Source organism: Cricetulus griseus, chromosome 5, assembly GCF_003668045.3.
Source record: "Cricetulus griseus strain 17A/GY chromosome 5, alternate assembly CriGri-PICRH-1.0, whole genome shotgun sequence".
Taxonomy (NCBI): Eukaryota; Metazoa; Chordata; class Mammalia; order Rodentia; family Cricetidae; genus Cricetulus; species Cricetulus griseus.
The window spans coordinates 18,960,905-18,979,969 of record NC_048598.1 but is presented as its reverse complement, the minus strand read 5'-3'; the positions used below and the strand labels follow the sequence as shown (position 1 = coordinate 18,979,969).

General features: G+C 39.2%; 1 protein-coding gene across 2 annotated transcripts in view; it reads left to right on the top strand.

The window, feature by feature from the left end:
- The window catches only part of Fmn2 (formin 2), a 291,955-nt gene that overhangs the window by 107,940 nt on the left and 164,950 nt on the right, over positions 1 to 19,065 (top strand). The window lies entirely within an intron of this gene.

The following is a 19,065-nucleotide window of genomic DNA, read 5'->3' as shown; positions in this document are numbered from 1 at the left end:
TCTGCCACAAAGATATATTGTCCCGCTTGCCATACTGTTCTGCTTAACGATAGTCATGTGGTGTCTGCTTTAAAAGATACATAAGGTGCTTTCTGCAGTTTCTAGGACATAGAATATAAGAGTGTCGACGTCCTCTCTGATTAGTTGTAGTTAGAAGTTCACATCCAATCTGACAAGGACAGGCTCCTTTGCCCTCTGTTGTCCTTCCGAGGATGGCACATTGTCTTGTCCACAGCATGTTGTTTATTTCTCCAGTCCTGCTGCTAGCAAGCCGGAGATACAGACTTAAGTTATTTTCTTTCCCACCTCTGCTTTAGTCTAGATTTTGGGTTGTTCAAAAGTGGAAAATGATGAAAGTGGAGGAACGGTCAGGACGATGATTCAGTAATGAAAACACTTGCCTCAAAAGCATACAAACCGCTGGGTGTTGGTGGCACGTGCGTTTAATCCCAGCACTCAGGAGGCAGAGTCAGGCAGATCTCTGTGAGTTTGAGGCCATCCTGGTAGTTACACAGAGAAACCCTGTGCCAAAAATCAAAACAAAACCAAAACCAAAAAGCAACAACAAAAAAGCACATGGACCTGGACTTCATTGCCAGCACCCTCATCAAAGGTTGAGTATGGTAACCAGAGCTGGAAGCATGTAGGCAGGCAGATCTAGGGCAGGTTGGCCAGCTGGCCTCAGACACCTAGAAAGATGAAGGAAAATGAGAGACCCTGTTGAAAAAATAAAATGATGGTCAGGGAGCTTTACCCAAGGTTTCTCTGGCCTACCCACAGGGTTCACATGAGCATGCATGCATAACACACACACACACACACACACACACACACACACACACACACACACACACACACACACGAGAAATGAACAAGGAAGAAGTTTGATGTAGTGCAATAAATGATAAACAAATATTTCACCCAGGCTATTTTGTCTAGGATAAAATAGTGATCAAGGATAAAGCTAAAGTTGTAGCGACAGTAATTCTTTTGTTATTTCGCAAGACCCCTTCGTTGATGTCAGCTTTTGCTTTTCCACTCGTGTGTTTTTGTATCTACGAGGGACATAAACTTCAGTGTGGTCTTGGTTTGGGGGTGCTCTCTTCCTTTTGCTGACTACTTTGAGACTAAGTGTTCATGAGAATGTGTATCCATGGCTTTAACAAGTCCACTATCATGTTTACTACCAGTACCCAAGGACAAAAAGGAATATGATTTTATTTTATGCACTGAGAAAGTTATCAAGGGATTTTTAATCTTGGGTCCTTAGGCAAATGTTCTATCTCTTATCTTAAAAAATAAAACAGAGAGTTGATATAGATAACATCTTTTTTAAGATTTACTTATTATGTATACAGTCTTCTGTCTGCATGTACCCCTGCAGACCAGAAGAGAGTACCAGATCTCATTATAGATGGATGTGAGCCATCATGTGGTTGCTGGGGACTGAACTTAGGACCTCTGGAAGGCCAGCTAGTGTTCTTAACCACTGGACCATCTTTCCAGCCCCAAGCTAGATAACAGTTATGGCTTGATAAAAATTAGAATCCTGGATGACTTTGTTGGCTATTTATTACCAAATAACTCACAAGTGTAATCAGAACAATTGTCACCAATTTAAAAAAAAAGGTTACACATTTAAAAAAATTGCAAATGTAAGATAATAGATTTTGTTATATTTTCATAAAAAGAAACATAGAAAAGGAACAGAAAATGATTAAAGGGAAATAAGGGATCAGAGATACAAAGACTCAATGATAAGAAAACAAAAGCTTAAAATGATAAGAAAGAGAAAACAATGTAAGACAGGTCTGATTGATTTAAAAAAAAAAGCAAAGAGACAAGGGAGAAAGGAGTGGGAAATAAGGATCAAAACTTACATTTTGAAAGCGGGTGTGGTGCTCACATAATCATAGCACTTGGAATACCGAGGTGGAATCCGAAGCCAGAGCCCTGCCTGGACCTCTTTATGAGTCAAAAAGGAAAAACAAAATCAAAACTAAGCTAGAACAGAATGAGAAAAAACAAAGAAATTAGATGTGAAAATGAGAAGACAGATGAGGAAGCCATGAAGGAAAAGGAGGGCCGTGAATGTAGCTTGGTGTGATGTTCGCCAAGCATGTGCAAGGCTCTGGTTTTTAACACCCAGAACCACAGGAAAGAAGCAGCGTTGGGGTGGATTTGCAATAGGCTAACAATGTATGAACCAATTAACTATGAAAAGAGAGAAGGAATGCCATGCAAGCAGGTAATGATGGAACAAATGAGGCAGTCTTCCAGCTCTCTGAGAGGTACCCTGCACTGCAGTGACTTATGTCACTACTTGCTACCTTTTCCTTTAGGTCTCTCTCCAGCTCAGTCCCTGGTGGGAAACTCTGTCTGCACTCTTTGGTCCTTGGCTTTCAGTTGAGGTGCTTGTCTAGCAGCCAGAGGGTGTGCTTTATGGGCTGAGCCAACACTGATTGCCTTTCTGCTGGTCAGGAACCCTTGGGACAAGCTCCAAGCTTTCTACCAGCTGATCCAAATCTCCAGTGTCTTAGAGTGTCTGGTTTGTGGGTGGAGAAATGCACAGGCAGATGGACCAGCCCAATCCTAGGGAGGCAGAGTCTGAAGGTTGGTGGGCCTCGCCTTGCCAGGGTCCAACCTCCCACTACCTAGCTCCTATGCGTAACCTCTCATCACTGGTTGTTCTGCAGTCCTGGAGCTCAGAGCTCTCCTTAATAGTTTCCCTAATGGAGATCCCAAGCAGGAAGGGACTTAAGTAGGTACAAGAAGAGATAATCCGTCCTTGTGACTCTTGATTCCTACAGTAGAATATTCTGTAGTCTGCCCTCCTGCTCCCTAAGTAGCTGAGGATGACCTGGAACTTCTGATCCTCTTACCTCTACCTCGAAGTGCAGAGATTACATGTTTACACCAGACAACATGTTCTGTCTATGTGGCTGGGAGTTGAATCCAGGGCCCCAAATATACTAGGCAAGCATATTATAGTATGCTATAATGTGTAATGCATGTATATATGTAGTATACTAGGCGACATCTCTAGCCCTAGAAATTCTGACTCACTGTCTTCCCCTCTAGCTAGACCAGAGCTTCAAGCTAGCACTCCTTGCATCAGTGTGCTAGCACTGGACATTTGCTATATGTTCCTGTAGTGAGAGCAATGCAAGGACTCTTGATTCCCAATGCCTCAGAGCAAGATAGGCGCCTGGTCAAATGGATTGGGTCTTGCACCCTGACTGAGTCCCAGGAAGAGAAAACTGTCTCGGTGGCATTGTGCTGTGCACACTCCAGGCCCACTTCTGAGATGATGTTTCTGCTTAGTGCTGTGGACTGTGCTTCCCAGGTCTCTTGTTTTAGCTCCTCCTCTCTGTCAACCACAGTATTTATGCAGCCTACACCCTGGAACTTCCTCACCATCCCCCCTCCCCCATTCCCTTTTCTAAACACTTTGGAGGCATGTCTATATGATTCAGATGTATATGTGCATGTTTTAGTTTTCTTTCTGAATTCTTTTTCTATTCACAAGTGGAACTTTAGTGAGAATTATCAGGCTCTCTGTTTCCCTTCCCCTCTTCCCTGTCACCTCTGTGATTCTGCATGCTTTTGTATTTTCTCTTCTTGTATCTCCTTTTCCCAAATTCTACTGTCCTTATTTTTCAGTTAATAAATGCATTTACTTATTTATTTGGGACAGGGTCTCACTAGGTAGCTCTGGCTGACCTGGCCTCAAGTTGACAGAGATCCACCTCAGTAGGCCCCAACTGTTTTTGATTTTGTTGTTTCTCAAAGAGTCTGTCATTCTACCACTGAAAGGTCACTGTCTTCCTGCTGTTACCCATGCCTTGTGCTCTCCAGATGCTCCAGACATATCCTCCAGAGATGCTAGTGACGGTGAGGAGCCATGAGTCAATCATCTTCTTTGTCTGTTGGGAGTTTTACTAAAGCTAATTGCTGTTGTTCATGTTAATGTGGGCACGGCTACTCACCTAGTTCTTCCCTTTGTACATAACATGTGATCTTGCAAAAACTATGTCTTGCGAATTAGGTTCCTGCTCTGAGAAACTGCTACTATGCATTTGCTTTCTTACTCTTCATTTTCAGTACCTTCCTCTTTTTAGCATTTTAGAAGTGGACTATGTAAGCACCCCAGATGGACTTTTGTCCTGGGATGGAATCACTTAGAGAAGGAGACACATGTCTTCCACTGCCATTTAGTCACGGTGTAGTGACATAAGAAAATTTCATAGAAGCAGGAAGATAACCAACGATCCCATGTGGCATTAATCTTCTCTGTGCCTGTTGAGTGAGTACTAACCTTGTGCCAAGCACTGAGCTGCATGCTCCACTTCTTCAGGGCAAAGTAGAGAAAATGAAGAAAAGCCTAGAGTTTGAGATGTTAGAAGCGAGTTATATATATGACATTCCAGAAGTGATTTGAGTTTCATTGCTGCTCTAAACTTAAGCTAGGAATGACACTGAGCTAGGAGGGAGAAATTGATATAATCCCACACTAGCTTTCTGTTCTCACACTGGTTTTCTAAGACTTCTGAATGAATTTTGCAAAGGATTTTGATATGGCTTCTTTTGTGTTCTATACATTTCCTTCAGAGTCTAAAGGTAAGGTGCAACAAGCTGGCTGAGCAATTGCAACTCAGAAAGTAACATTACCAGCAGAGCTTTCCAAGGATACTTGTATATTCAGAGACAAGTCAAAGTCAATATTCACCATACACTTTTGTGAAGCTAAGTACAGTGAATGTTCTAGAAGTGGGGATGGATATTGCTTAAATGAAAATGACTGAGAAGAAAGAAGTAGGTTGAAGAAAGTTTATGGCTTAGAATTTACATGCTATAGGTACCCATCCAATCTGCACTGGATAGTTACATTTATGGACATGAAAATATATTAATGGTGTGTATATCCTTATCCCCACTGCCCCTGAGCCAAAAGTCATGGACAAAGTCAATAAAATTTAATTGATGAACTCTAACTTAGTTTATCTAACCCTTATGAACATGTTTCTGTGGCTGTAATATTGGAAACCACTATGAACGTCTCCAAAACATTTGACAAGGTGATGGGTTTCCTGGGTGATTTTGTTACCCTTGTGTCGTAGGGTTTCTATTGCTGTGAAGAGATACCATTACTATGGCAACTCTTGTACAGGAAAACATTTAATTGGGATTTACAGTTTCAGATGTTTAGTTCATTATTGTCACAGTGCGTGGCATGCAGGCAGACATGGTGCTAAAGAAAGAGCTTAGAGTTCTACATCTCGATTCTCAGGCAGCAGAAGCAACTATGTATCACATGGAGCATAGTTTGAGCATATAGGAGACCTCAAAGCCTGCTTCCACAGTGACATATTTCCTCCAACAAGCCACACCTACTCCAACAAAGCCACACCTCCTAGTAGTGCCACTATGAGGAGGTCCATTTTCTTTCAAACCATCACACTTTACATCTTTGTTTTAGTCTTTTAAATAATTTTACTATCACATTGTAAATTTTAAAGAAAATTATTGAGCTGTATGATGTCTTATTTTTTTTATTTTTGTAGTTATTTTACCAAATCAAAAAAATAGAAATAGTTTGGGCAATTACTCAGTAGTAAATAATTATGTCAAATATATGTTACCTGTGACATAGTAATTTGTAGCAATAGGAGTCAGATTGAAACTTTGGAGAGGAAGTATTAATAGGAATATTATATGCTAGTAATATTCTCCACACTGATCTGATATAGATGTATAGATGACAGACACATAGGTAGATACATAGGTGGCCGATTTTAAGTAAACTTACAGGATTTTGATCATTTTATTATAGTTAACCTTTAATTCTAATATTTTGAAAACAAATTTCTGAACAATAGACAATTTATTCTGTTTATTGAATAAGAAAGTATTGAACTATTTGAGGCATTGGAATAGCAGAATTGAAGATTCCTTCAGGAATAGAAACAATGAAAGACTTGGTTATTGTTGGACACAGATGTAATGGAATTGTTTGGTCCAATATGGAATTTAAATGGAATTGTTGAAAACTAAATACAGTTTCTGAAAACAATGGCACTAGAAAGAAAACCTTTGGTTTGTAAAGGCTGGGTCACATATTGAAACTTTGATTCCTTAAAACTGGGTACCATAGATTAGCCCACCAAGAAGACCCTGTTTATATTACCTCTGTTTCAAACTCCTAGGGGACGTCTTTGGAAAATCAGCCAGTTGCTTAAGTAGCATGTCATTTCAAAAAAAAAAAAAATGAAAAGTAGGAAGAAAACTGGAAACATCTTCCTTCACAGGGTGTGATCCATCTTGACAGGGCTAAAACAATCAACAAATTGTGAATAAAGCCAGAAAGCAAGTCTTGTCTCTCTCAAAGTGTCCAAAAATGAATACCACACTAAGATCTGGAGAGCCTGGGGAGAGTAGAGTGCTTGAATGACTGATCACAGAACCCGGACGTTTATGCTGCTATTTATTCAGTGAATGGATGCTGGCTGAGTCATTCATGTTCTGCACATTTTACTTTTCCATATTAAAACAAAAAAACTAGTCATCAGATTTATCACTGGCTTTTCCTTGTTTTTTATTTGTCTGACCACTATCAAAAGAGGAAACTTTTCTTTTTATGAATCTATTTTTTTCTGAAGTTAGTAATATGTATAGCAGAATATTCAGTGACTGTTACTGGCCAAGCTTTTGTTTTTGCTAACAAATTGAAAAATCCTTTCCTTGGTTATGTTTTCTGTGTCCATATTAATTGTATATAACAACACAGAACACTAAGGCCCTGGGGAAATGAGGCACAGTGTGTTAAATAACATTGTAGATGTGTATTCAACACACTACAGCTTACAAGTAGTCCATAGGATGGGTTAGGAGATTGACACTGGAGCCAGGCTTCCTGGGTTCATTTTCTGCCTGTCCACTTAATGAATGTGTGACTCTGGCCTGCCATATCCTCTGTTAAATGCGTAGGTAATGGCACCTCCTCCTTAGGAGTTTTGTAGTGATTACAAGATTGAATAGGAGAAAGCCCTTTATTTGCAAAATAATATTCCCTCAAAGCCCAGTTGCTGTAACCAATAGTAAAAGACTCTCAAAAAGAATCTTTAATTCCTTTGTGCTTGCCACAAACCTCACCATAAAAATATCATTCTTTTCATTTAGAATATTTAATATTTCCCACTGAAAGAATGCTGAAATCTCTGATGAGATGTTTAAGGCATTTCATATACAACTATTTTCACTTAATAATTGCTTATTTTTTAAAAGACTTTTTAAATGTATGACTGTTTTTCCTGCCTACATATCTGTGTACTACATGCACACCTGATGGCAATGGTGGACAGCACAGGGCATTGTACCCTTGGAATTGAAGTTACAGAGGAGTTTCTGATACCTTAATTTTAGCTTCAGTTTTTCTCACTGAGTTGGGGGGGGAAATATGAAAAATTTAGGAAGGACCAGCGTTTTAGAAGGAATTCTTAAGGGACAAGTATAGTCCATCAGGCTAGCATGCAATCAGGGAGATGAAACACAGTTTTCTAATTACTGAGATATTTGAGCCTAATTATCTCTTGCGTATATTATGCACGATGAAGCAGACTTGTCTGGCAAAAGGATATGAAAGTGAGGATTGTGTATTGTTTTAAATTTGAGGCATTTTAACATTTTAGCATGTTCCCTCCATGCTTTAAAAAGTTGAGATGGATGGGGATTTGTGGTCATTGGTTTTAATTATAAGAAAGTTTTATTTTAGAAGCCTGGTGGTATTTGTTTAAGCTCACTGTTATGTGACTATGTTGTTTTTCAAATGTAAAGTCAAATTTGAAAATGCAACCAATTACAATAAATATTTCATTAAAATATATGCCTAATGCTTTTTTCCTTCATTAGCTTAAATCACTTTGAACTCTTTTTTATTTTATTCTTAGATTTTTTTTTGCTAGTTTAGAATATCAAATGGTCTAATTTGGTCTAAGAAAGAGGTTTACATAAACAAGAAATTGAATTTGTTGTTTTAAACTTACCTGTTTAAAGAAAAATATAAAGATCCAGAACATGTTCCGGTGGTTTTTTGATGGTTTTTCTTCTGCTGTGTTTGGTGTATGCAGGATGCTGGGGCAGGGTATGAACGGGTAGATGAAGAGATTCAGAGTGAGCTGAGGGAGTAACTGAGCCGATAAGGCAGACTTGGCTGAGCAGAACAAATCCTGACCTGCCTCTCACTGTCCTGAGTCTTACTCCCTTTCCAATATTGCAATCCACTCCTGCGAGACTGCACATGGTAGCTATCTTTTTGCAGATCTGTAATTAATGCAACTTGACTTTATTCAGAACAGGTCTGTGTCTCAGCTCCGCTTCAATGCACTCAGCTTAATTAGTCAATTCATTAGCTTATATTGTACTATGGTTTGAACCCAAGGTATGGTACATGTCTAACAAGTGCTTTGCCACTGAGCTTCTCATCACCTCTAATGCTGGCCTTCTAACAATGAAGCTAAGTGTGGCTGATCTCAAAGGGTTATGGGTTGTTCCTCATCTCTACTTGAATAGTATTTCTTAGGATCCTAGAGGTCACATATGCCATCATGATTTTTGAGTCACATTTGTGAATTTGTGTATGTTTTGTTTTATTTTTGGAGACAGGGTTTCTTTGTATAGCTTGTCTGTCCTAGAACTCACTCTGTATATCAGGCTGACCTAGAACTCATAGAGATCTGCCTGCTTCTACCTCCCCAGTGCTAGGTGGCATGCACCACCACCTTCCAGTGCATTTTTTTTTTTTTACTGTATCTTATCTCTCTATATACATGAATGTCAGAAGATGACAGGACAAGTCTTTGTTATGAAGAAGAGAACAGGATAGATAAATTTTATTTGGTTGGGAGTCATATGCTATATAGCTCAGTGGTTCTCAGCCATCTTAATGCTGTGATTCTTTAATACAGTTCCTCATGCTGTAGTAACCCCAACCATAAAATTATTCCATTGCTACTTTATAATCGTAATTTTGCTACTGTTATGAATTGTAATGTATATCTGATATGTGATCCCAAAAGGGTCGTAGCATACAGGTTAAGAATCACTACTATTGCTGCTTGTACCTCAGTTCTTGTTTCTTTTAGTTTTGCATAGCCAAAGATATAGAATCAAAACGTGGGGATTAGAATTGTGGACCGAATGAGAGTAAAAGCAGGAATCCCATAGTTGGTGCTAACGGAAGTCGGGAAAATGAAACTGCCCCATTAAGGAATAGAATCTACTGAAATCCAGAGACTCAAGTCTCTAAACTGAAGGCCTGACAACCAGAACGGATTGGCAGGCTGTGAGAACATAGAGAAGTTCTATTTGGCAACTCACCAAACTCCACTTCTGAGAGTCTTGCAGTCTTCCAGTTTGGAGGCTGCCTCAGACGCCAAGGCAAGTCAGATAAAGCTTCACCCTCATGCCAAAAGGCACCTTAGAGACTAAGCTAAATACCAGCTCAATTGTGCTCCTGTATGCCTCATTTTTAAAAGGATGGCTTCTGGATTCTCATCAAGGAGAGGTGTCAAATGTCATGTCACCAAGTGCCCTGCTGTGCCCCAGGTGTTTAGGAAATGAGGCCCCTGCTCGATCCTTCATTATCTGAAAATGTACACCTATCGCTAGACCATGCTTAGTGTGGCCTTAGAAAGCTGCTGTTGGCGGTGAGCCAGCCATCCTGCCCTGAAGCTTCATGCTAATCTTAGGAGAAGGTGACTCTGTAACTAAGATTACACTTCTCTTTGGTTGTGGGGATGAATTAAGGAAACTCCAATAAGCTCTCAATCTGCAAAAATCCAACTCAAGGATTTTTTTCCTTTTTGAGAGTAAGCCAGTTGGGATTAAAGGTGTCTGTTGTTTTATGAAGTAGTATAAGATGGCTCAGAGAAGGCTGTTTGTTGGTCATTAATTCCTTCTGGGCCAGATAATGAGAGATCAGTTTGTATTTTCAAAGTGAGAAAATTGAATCCAAATAAGAATTACAGGATAGTCATATCCTGCCTAACTATTCCTTAGAGAGGGCTGGGATGAGCCAGTGTCTGAGCTGGTCTCTCTTAATTCTAGGTGCTTAGTGCCCACAACTTATTATTAACTGTGGCATTCCTCTTGTCAGGATAAAGTCATGTGTTTCTACAGTGTTATAAAGAATAACTGATAGTTGTTTGATTATTAAATTCAGTACCAACATGCTTGGCATTTGCATGACATTTTATACTTTATGGATATTTCAAGTGCTATATTGTTTATCTTCAATTATGGGAATATTGCATATGGATTACCAGCTGTCTTCCACAAGCAAGAAAACTGGGATCTGTGGACCAAAGACCTATGTCCACAGTTACATAGTTGGTCATTTAGATAAAGACATATCTCAAAATCCACCTCTAAATAGATTAAATAGATGAACTAACTAAAATTCCTAAGATTGGGAGTTGGTTGCTGTATTTCCTCAATCTGAAGATCCCTTGCTCAGTTGGGTGTGACTGTTTCCCATTTGCTCATATTCTCCTCTGAGCCTTGTCATTAGAGTGCCCTTGGCTGTTGTGTGCAACTTTCAATGCTCACATGTGTTGTCTACTACTGGCACATTGTGCTGTGCTCAAATATCTATGTGAGAAGCAGTGGTCTTTGTGTTCTGTAATTCTGCTCTGGGATTCACCTTTGCCTAACCTCTGTGGATGGCTGTTTTGTTTTTTCTTACCCCACTCCCTGAAGTATTTACCTTATTGGATCTGTCTACATATCCCCTAATCTAAGATCCAGGTTCCAGAGAGGCTATAGTGTCTTGTTTCAGAAGAAAACAGCATTCTTTCTTAACTAGTTTTGGAAAACAGAACTCTTATTTGGGCTTTGCATTTACATTATGAGCAAATTATGTAGTTTCCTTTTCAAGTTTCTGATTTCATTAGTTATTAGTTAAGTGCATAAAACTTCAAATTATTTGGATACTTAAAGTTGATCCTTTTAATGTTGAGCTCATAATAATTATCTATATTTCATGTAATACATACAAAATATATTATTTAAAAATATTCAAAGTGACGAGCACACATAAGTATAATCAGGTAATTATTTAAATGTGGTTTTAGTTAATCAGTATAGTTCATCATATATTAGGAAGACTACGAAATGACAGATGTCACACTGTAGTTCTTGACTTGAGTTTATGGGTAGAATAGCTGCCCACACATTCATTGACTACTGACATTTCAGTAATTAAAAACTCTGTGTTAGCACCAGATATGAAAGTTTAAGAAAACTGTATATTCTATGGAAAAGTGATTCTTTAGTGTGGTGAACGGGAATCTTTTTGGTATCTTAAAAGATCAGCGGTATATATCTCAGTGCTAGAATGTTTGTTTAACATAGGCTCAATCCCTGAAGCATGAAATAAAAATTAAAAGCAAGAAAAAAAATACGCAGGTAATTTGGTGTTTAACAAAAACCAGAAACCGTCTTTCTAAGGTGTCAGGAGGAATGAATGCTGGCATGGATATACTAGTTAAGGCAAGGTCATCTGGTTCACTATACCTTATTGCCTGTAATTTCTCAGTGATTGTGCTGAGTATTGAAGTAGAAAATATGGCATAATCTTCACATCTGGCAGTACATGCATTTATAGAGAATGTCCCAGAAATTATTATGGCATGTATATGTTCTAGTAGGAGAATAGAAGATGCTATGAGAGAAAAGAAGCTCTTAAGCCAGCCCTTAGGAGTTGTATGAGAGGCTGGGATTGTTTTAAAAAGGTGTCTCAGTTGAATTAAGCTTCAACTTTCCTACCCAGTAAGTATTTCATCTGCCCATCACCCTGATGTAAAATAAAGCAGAGATACACGTGGGCACAGATGATCTAGCACAGGGCACTGGGAGGGTGAAGACAGTGCAGGGTCTTCATCTGGGCTTAGAACTGGGATCCTTGAGGCTGCAGATCTGGAAGGAGGTTGTACATGTTGGCACTGGGGGGTGGGAGGTGGAGGCTCTAGTGATAGACTAGAAAGATCGAGAAGGAATCATCGGTGGAGTCTAATGTGTGACTGGATAGGAACAACGAGGAAGAATGAGTCAAATGTTCCCACTGAGATGACTGGGGATGGGGATGGCTGACTGAGATATATGGATGGTGAGACAGCTGATTTGGCAGAGGATATTTGTTTCTACTTCCCGTTGACATCTGTTAAGCCACCCAATGTAGGCATTGCCTGTTGCACAATATCTGGTCTGGTGTTTAGTAGATGTTATCAGTTAGAAAATTCTTTCCAGTCCTTTGTGACAGAGTGGACATATGGGCTGCAAGTATCTCAGCCTTTTTATTCCTTCAGCCTCAGGATGGAGTGTGATGGAAAAGATGGTTAATTCTCAATTTTGTTTTGGAGCCTAAGAGAGTAAACCTGAAATTGACAGTGACACACCACTCTCTCCAGAAGCCGTGCTTTCTTGCTGTACTCTAGTTTGGATGCTAAATGTTTCCTAAAGATACCTGTGTAGATTTGGTCCACAAGGTGGTAGCGTTGAGAGGTTAGGGAAATTTTAATAGACCGGAGGACACAGTAGGAGATCTTTGAGTCATGAAGGACATGCCTTCAAAAGGATGCCTCTATTTCTTTGCCTTTTTATTGTGAAATAAGTGGTTTTCCAGACCTAAAAATGATAGAACTAACCAGCTAGGGTTGGAAATCTACAAAGTTGTGTAACATAATAAGTTCTTTCTCTTTATAAGTTCATCACCTTGGGTATTTGTCATAGTGAGTAAAATCTAACTCATACTCCTTGCAATCTATTGTCCAAAATTGATTTTTATTGTTGTCAAAAAGGCTACAGAAAATGGAATGTTAGCTAGGCAGCCAGGATGCCCAGTTTAAATGCCAAAATTGTATGGTTATAACATAAAAGATTTATAACATGGTGTCTATTTTTAATTATTTATTTTATTTCATGTACATTGGTGTTATGCCTGCATGAATGAATGTCTTTATTAGGGTATTGGATCCGCTGGAACAGAAGTTATGGACAGTTGTGAGCTGCCATGTGGGTACTGGAAATTGAACCCGGCTCCTCTGGAAGAGCAGCCAGTGCTCTTAACCGCTGAGCCATCTCTCCAGCCCCTATAAGATGGAATCTTAAACATGACAACTGCCATAATAGTCCTTTAATTTGTAAAATGGATCTGCTTAAAATTTGGTCATGTTGAAGTCAAGGAGGAAGGAAGACATCTAAATAGAAGGTTTTAGTAGATATTGACCAAAAATAGTTTGCTAGATAGAAAACTACACATAGTTGGTTGTTATGATAACTCTTCCTGTCAGCTTGGTCCCAGTGCCATGTCAACCCCAAATAACACACAGATACTCTATTAGTTACAGTGCTGTTGGCCAATGTCTAGGGCTTCTTATTGGCTAGCTCAGTCTTAAGTATTAACCCATAACTACTAATATATGTATTTCTACAAGGTCTTATCTTACAGAGAATGCCAGACTTATGTGTCCTCTCCTCCCTGGATCACATTGTGACTTTCTACTACATTTCCCAGAATCCTCCTTCTCCCCTAGTCCTGCCTATCTTGCTTCCTTATTGGCCTATAGTGCTTTATTCATTAACCGATAAGAGAAACATATTTACAGAATGACATCTCCCATCATCTCCTCTTTTCTGTCTAAATAAAAAGATTTTAACTTTAACATAGTCAAATTGTATATAACAAAACAGTTATCAAGTAGGAACTCTAGTTACAATATTTAGTCCATTAACATTTAGCAAGATTTAAAGAAAATATTCTATCATCTATTCTATCTTTGTGAGTCTAAAGTCTATATGTAACTTATCTTTTATCATAACTAAGGAAAACTATAACTATGACTATTTATCTTCAACTCCATCAAAGACCACAAAAGGATAATATGTTAAACTCTAGAATTGACAGAGACAACTTGCTGCCTGGACAGTCACATGAAGTTCTTCTGTAATGTTCCACCTTTGACCCACAGTCCATAGTGTGTCTGGCTTTGAACTGTAGAGAAAAGCAACAATGACAACAAAAGAGCAGAGGAGACATTTGGTATCAAGGTTATATAGGGGCAGCTACAGGAGAGAATCAGTACAGTGAAATAAGTAGCAAAAGAAGCTCAGAAGTATGTGCTGGGTTGGCAGCTCAGTGGTAGAGCCTTGTATGTATGTACAAGGTCCTGGGTTCAATTCCCTAGTAGAGCAAAAGGGAACAAACCCTCTAGGAACTATTTATGAAGGCAGGAAAAGAAATGGATGAGATGATTTTTGAGGAAAGGGTAAAATTTTAAGGACAAAAATAAAAGGTGGGTGGGATCAGGGAGAGCAAGAACAGTGGAAAGACTGTGGAACACAACAAACAGTTTTAGCCAACATCAATATCATGCCCATATTAGGCTTCTCCCAGAGCATCCGCTGAGGAATGTGTTTGGTTACAGAAGAAAAATGTAGGGGAGGTTTTAATGAAAATGTGGAAATACACTCTGGGTCATAGTTATGTCTGAGGGTGACTTTATGTGCACTATTATTTCTATGCTAAAATTGACATTAAAATACTAGGGTGTGATTGCTATAAACAGTGGAAGAAATTGTGTTAATTACTATAAATAGGTTTGCTTGTGTTGTTTTTGTAGTTAGCTGGTTATGTGAGCCTCATTTAATTAATGCAACCATGCAAACTGAATAAAAGACCAAAGGATTCAAATACGGGGTGTTTGTATTCTCTGGGGACATTGTGGTATAACTGAAAGTAGGAATTTCATAAACTCAATGAGGATCTGGGATTCTCTCTTCTTGTTGCTGTTCCTCTCAGTATGTTTCTGCCTTGTAAATGATTGTGCTGTCTAACAGGACATAGGTGTAGCATGCAGTTCCTTTACTAATATAGCAGTGAGGCCTGCTAATGACCAAAGAACCTTAGACTTTTACATGGTGTGTTTGTTTGTTGAACATCTGATCCTTATGCCTCAACCCCCCAAGTCCTGCTTTATCTTCCTTTAAAAAAAATCAACTTCACGAGCACACACACACACACACACACACACACACACACACACACACACACACACACACACACACAGTGGCGGGGAGAAGAAGGAGGAGAGAAGGGTGAGAGGGATGGATGGATGGATAGATGGATGAAGGGGAGGAGATAGAGATACAGATAAGCTATCTAGGCCCCAGTTAAAGGTAAATGTGTTCAGTCATTCTTATGAACTTGTTGGGTCTTAACCACTACTGCCCAAAATAGACTACCAGCTATGTATGTAACTTTAAATTTTCTAATAGTCGAATTTTAGAATTTATTCAGAAAGACATGCAATTAAGTAGAAGGCATTATATAGGATTCAGGGTTCAAACATTGCCTTTTGAACATTCAGTCCACAAAAAATTATGGCGATCATTGCTATATCCTTTAAAAGAGACATGAATCCCAGAATCTTTTAGGTCTGTGCATATTTCCCATGCCTGGCCAGCCACATGTGGCTTGTTGTTCAGTATTAGTTACTGTGGTTTTAGAGGCTTGGAGCCTTTTGTTCTCTTTCTGCTAATGCTGGTTGCAGTTTGTTGCTTGCAGGTCTCCTATTAGGGCAATTGTATTAAGGATTTCTCTTTTATTTTAATGGTTAGAGACATCGGACACTGGTCCTAATAGGCACACATAGTATATTAGTATCATGCTGTTTTATTTTCTTAAGCACTATTTGGAGGTAAAACAAGTAAGTGGGGAGTGGAATCTTTTTTCCCCTGTGTTTTTTAACATAGTACTAGGCTTTTAAGGCCTGTCTCTGTCTCTGTCTCTGTCTCTGTCTCTCTCGACAGGGTGTCTCTGTATTGCTATGGAGGTTGTCCTGGAATTTGCTGTGTAGACCAGGCTGGCCTTAGACTCACAGAGATCCACCTGCTTCTGCCTTCTGAGTGATAGGATTAAAGGTGTGCACTACCACACCCGGCTGTTTATATACACCTGCTAGATAGTGCCTGAGCCATGCTGTGAATTGGCTGTGTTCCAACTCAACATCTTCCCTTTTCTCTCTTTACACAGTAAAACTGCCTTGGCCACTTTTACAGATTACTGGGTGAGGTGGAATAAAACACTCACCAGTTGAAGCATCTAGTTTTTATTTTTGTCTTGTGGAAATTTGTGCCTAACTTTAATGGAATACTACTCAGTGATTTAATTAGGACAAAATTCCCCCAAATTCTTCTTATTAGAAAGCTCTATATCTAACCACACAGCTAGGCAAGGAGGATGCGACATAGCACAGTCAAATCGATATTCATGTAAATCTGCGACTGTATTTCCATTTGCTTGGCTACTCTATTGTCATATAAGAGAAAATTTTATAAATGCAGTGCAAACAGACCATTGTGATCTCCTTGATGCCATAGCCATTCAGACTAGCATTCAATGCTCATTTTATACCCATTTCTAGCTATGCAGCCTAGTTCGTCTACACTTAGGTCCTAAAAGTGTTGACTGGGGCTGTATTGTGAGGAGCTTTGGTTATGTTCTCTTCCATGGCTAGATATTGCATTATTTCCCTGGCATTTTGTCTCAGTAGTGATGGGTATGGGAAATAATTTAAGTAGAAAAAATTAAAGAAAACATTTACTACTACCAGAAGACTTCTCCCAGTCATATGTGCCTGCTTTTTTTTTTTTAATTGTAGGAGCAGAGGGAAAGAACAGTAATTCTTTTGTAAAATCAAATGCAATGATTAATGTATTCTGTTTTATAAAATTAATTTATAGTATTTAAATTAATACCTCAGTGGATTGAGTGAACCCAGTTAAGATAAAAGATGCCCAAATTTGTTTGTGTTGTAAGTTTAGCATCTCCCAATTTTCCCCTACCGTATAGCAGCACATGGCCTATTATTCCACAGCTTTTTGAAGTTTCTGTCGCTGCTCCTATTATTTTTCTGGTTGAAAAGTTGGACCCATAGTATTGCAGTGGGTTTCTAGACTGTATTAAGGTGGAAATAGGAGAACTTGGAACAGCATTTTCTATGCTTCACAGCACTGGCATCCTCTGGGAACTTTGGTAGAGTCTGGAATCAGAGTCTGTTTTCAAAAGATCCCAGATAATTCAGTGCATTTAAGGCGTGAGGCGCAGTGGTTTCTTCTGCAGAATCTTTGTTCACAATCCCTATATCCCCCTGCCTACTAGGGAAGTCCTAAGAAAACCATTGCTGTAAGTGAATTAACTGGATCTAATATGACTAGGAAACCAAATGGATCCTTTTAAAATTCTGATTATATGCCCTAATCCTGTGGATTTCTAATATGTTAGTTCTGTATTTTCTACTTTTTGGCTAGGAGTCCGTGAGTCCCCTGACTATGTTGTCTATCTCTGTTGTAACTCTGGTCACTGGATTCTAAGAATATTCTAGCTTGAGATCTTTGGGTCCTTATTACCCAGGGTGTTGGATAAAGAAGGACAGATGAGTTGATTCATCCATCATACAGAGATAGACTTTAGAACATGGATGGATTGCTGTCCTTTGAGAGTTCTGATTTCTTCTGAGTGTGTTTCCTTCCAGATGATGCCAGATTGTTGTTTATATTGTCTTATGCATTGGAATATAAATTGCAGTTTGGAATTGAGTGTTTCTGAAATAACAGAAAGGGTAAGTTTCAGATGAACTGTGGCACTGATAATGTGGTCTTCATGGAGACCATTGCCTAACAGGAGCCACTCCGGTTCACAAAGTAAAGGTGCAAGGTCAAGATTCTGACAATTGTAGAAGGATGCTTGGCTATAGGTAAGGAGGCTGGGCAGGAAGGATGAGACTCCATCAGTAGTTTAGAATCCCTTAGGGGATGTTCAAAATTGGCGATGATATTCCTACTCTCAGATCTCCTGGTAAGTGGGTTTCAGTTACAGTGTAGGAGCTTGCATTTGTAAATTTCTTCATGGTGGTGATCATGAACCATTCACTGTGTAAGGAAGGCAGTTGAGAAACACCGAACTGGACTTGGGAAGTCATTGCAGACTTTCCGCTTTGATCTATGCAAAATATAATATAAAAGCAAACCCTGGCATTGAGATGGAGGGCACAGCCTCAGAAGACACAGGTGGATCGCCCTTGACTACCCAGTATGTCCTACAAGCAGAGGAGAGGGAAAGGTCTAGATCGATACCGTAGTTTTCAGCTTTGATAGATGGATAGATGATGGTGGTACCCTTATTCCAACATACAAAGTAAAGAAGGAGACATTGGCTGGATATTTGGGGTGTGACTCCCTGGAGTCAAATAGAGACTATGTGGGGAACTTTAAAGGAGATAACTTTTAGGAAAGTAGGAAATTGCTGAGTGGATGAGGTGTATATGTCATATGAGAGAAATTGTGGATTGTAAAGAATGAAGCCTGGAGAACAGGACTGAAGCTACTATTGATATCTGGTTTCCAAAGGAAGAGTTGTCAGAGCCATGATGAGGAGAGCAGCTGTGGGTGTGAACAACATGGTGATGAGGCACAGATTCAAGTGTGCCATTGCAACTAAGGAGCAGAAATGATTAGGAATTTTAATGGAAGTAGCACAAGTGGGGCCCAGATTGCCTGTCCCTGAACCTAGGAATTATTGTTCAGAACATAACTTACTTCCAGACAATGCATTTCTAATTTCTTAGCTCTGAAGGAGACAATGTTATTGACAATCTGTTGAAGTAGTTAATAAATAATCATTTGAGACCAATTTTTTTGTATGTCCAATCTAATAAACTATTAAAAGAAAGAAAACAATAATAAACTCTTCTGCCATTGTTCTTCCTCTGAGGCCACAGCATCTCTTGTGGAGGGTCTTGTCCACCATATTGGGAGCTTTCTGGAATTATGCTGTTTTAATGACCTTCCCCATTCCTGCCAGGAGACCAAGAGTGCTGTTACTGCTTTGATGAATACTTTTATGTCGGCTGGGTCTGTTTCTTTTATTAGGTTCTTGACTGACCCAACTTAAACCAAAAGGCAATGTCACTAATGGTGAGAGTTTGTGAGGCAGCAACTGACTCCAATAAT